The sequence below is a fragment of the Phascolarctos cinereus genome, unplaced genomic scaffold (genome assembly GCF_003287225.1).
Source record: "Phascolarctos cinereus isolate Bilbo 61053 unplaced genomic scaffold, phaCin_HiC Scaffold_4;HRSCAF=312, whole genome shotgun sequence".
Classification (NCBI taxonomy): domain Eukaryota; kingdom Metazoa; phylum Chordata; class Mammalia; order Diprotodontia; family Phascolarctidae; genus Phascolarctos; species Phascolarctos cinereus.
Genome location: NW_027555847.1, coordinates 183893957 through 183896437, shown reverse-complemented (window position 1 = coordinate 183896437; position 2481 = coordinate 183893957). Strand labels below are relative to the sequence as shown.

At 36.1% G+C, this 2481-nt stretch overlaps 1 pseudogene; it reads right to left on the bottom strand.

The window, feature by feature from the left end:
• Positions 1-886: 886 nt before the first annotated feature.
• Positions 887-1773, bottom strand: LOC110218870 (cyclin-G1 pseudogene; annotated as a pseudogene).
• Between the last annotated feature and the right edge of the window lie 708 nt (positions 1774-2481).

The window sequence follows — 2481 nt, the reverse complement described above, 5'->3', positions numbered from 1 at the left end:
AAGGGGCTTAGATATTGAGATAAAAATCATTCTATATAAAACTTTGTACACTCTATCACTTGTTCCCTGAAGATCACTTAAACTTAACGTCTGTCCAAGACTCTAATAAAATTTTAAAATCAAATTTAAATGAAAAATGTGCCAAACAAAAATAAATCTTCAGAATTATTGGACTATCTAGTTGCATAAGGTTTTAGCAAGATTGCTTATACTCCCTCAAAGACTAGTAACCCTGATTATGTTAAATGCATCACACCATTTTTCTGAAGTTAATCTGTTTTGATGTGAATTTGTATAACAATTCAAGGGGCAGCTAGGTGGAGCACTGGATAAAGCACCAGCCCTGGAGTCAGGATTTCAAATCCGTCCTCAGACACTTAGCACTTATTAACTGTGTGACCTTGGGCAAGTTACTTAACCCCATTGCTTAGACTTCCCCTCCCCCAATAAAAGAAATAAGAAACAAATAACAATTCAAATCATACCTTGCCATCAGTATACTGATATATAAATATATTTGTATACAGTATACAAATCACACCTATAATCAGTATACTGGTCCAGATACTACTAAATTGGATCTATATTAGCTGCTAATTCACAGTATAGTCTCCCATCCTTATTCTACATTAGGGTTTCACATTTGAGCTTTAGTTTTTGCAAACATGCTTCAAAGAAGATCATAATTTAGTCTTGAACACATTTCTAACTGCAGCACACATAACCAATTTCCAACTATAGCCTGTTTTTCCTTCAAGTCTGAAAACATCAATGCTAACCTACTTGCTATGTTTCAGGCTTCACAGCTTAAATCCATTCTAATATTGGAGCCCACAGTTCTGATGCGAAACACAAGTAGTTGAATTTCTTCACCATAAGAATCCTATTAAGACCCAGTTTCAGGCATTGTTGGAAGATGAGCAATTTTGTAATAACTGTGCTTCAACTGATGTGCAGTACACCCAGATACAATCCACTTCAACTTCTAAACGTTTGGTTTAGAACACTTATTTGGTGAGTATTCAGTTAGGCACTTTACTATAAGTTTCTGCCAGAAGGTCAGATCTCTGCAACTTATAGTGGAATATTTCTAAAGACATTCTACTCCTTTTGCCAATTCTATAAATTTCTGTGCTTGAATTTCTAGTGCAATTATAGACAATGCCAATACAGAAGGCTTTGCTTTAGAAAACCTAATTTAATTCTACAGTAGCATGCCTTAAACTGAACTTTCAGTCTTTCAAAACTCTGGTCCTTTCTCCTTTCGAATGGTAAGTTTTCATGAATGAATGAATAATAGAGTTGTTGAAACTGAAAGGCAGTAGTAGCTTTGACTTTCCAACACATCTCTAATACAATCTTTTCCATTCTCATCAGGTCAGAAACTGTGAATTTGTATTGGTTTATTCATATCAAATTAGGGGCTAATGGGACATTTCTTTCTTCCTCTGTTGATTTCATAGCCAGATAGAAGCAACTTAATCCCACATATCCAAAATGTTTGGGCTGTACCTTCATTTTAGATAGAAATTTGTCCACTAAATTCACAGCTAGAAAAAAAGTCACGATCAAAACCAAAGAACTGAGTTAGGCTAAGAAGGTCTTTCCCTTTGGTCCCTCAGTCTTGCAGTCATCCAAAGGCTATTATCATGAGCAGCTTCGATTAGTCTCAAGCCCACAGACCTTCAGTGGACTTCTGGACTTCTGTTACAACAGAACATTCAGCTAGTGCAGTAGTTTCTTAGCTTCAGCTGTTACTAGTGCCTCTATCATCTTGAGCTCCTCCCAGCAGCTCTTCCAGAGTAGCAAGCCTCCCCATCCAGGGCCTGTCCTTTCCTCCCTCTGAAAAATTAGTCCAAAAGTCCCGGATGATGAGGTAACTATTGGAGAGAGGAGAAAGGCTGGGGTGGGGGGAGGGGAGAGATGATGGAAGGGGGTTTGTGGGCCAGCCTCATGTGGAATAATTTTGCATACTCAAAAGATATTGTAAACTCCTTGAGATTAGAGCCCATTTTTAATAAAAACACTAATGAGTTAACATTAATATAGTACCTTAAGGTTTTCAAAATGCCTTAACAAATGTTATCTCATTTTATGTTCACTACAATCCTGGGAGGTAGGTTATAGATGAGGAAACACATAGATGATTTCTTTTGAGACCTGACTGTCTACTTCACAAAACTGTTGTATCCCAAGGAAACAAACTGAGAAAAAATTAAATGACTTTTGGAAAATCATATGGTTAATTCGATGTGATGGGAATCCAGGTCTTCTGAATCTTATTCCAATAACATTTCCTTTTATGATTAAGATCTAAAAGGGATTTCATGCAAGGAAAGAGTCTTTAACTTTTAGAGAAAAGGAAAATAAAAATAAGGTCATATAGTGAAAAAGAATAAGACTTAAATGAAATTGAAAATTATCAGAAAAAATAGGAGTATGGTGGACAGCTTAACAAAGTATAATACTGACTGAAAGGGC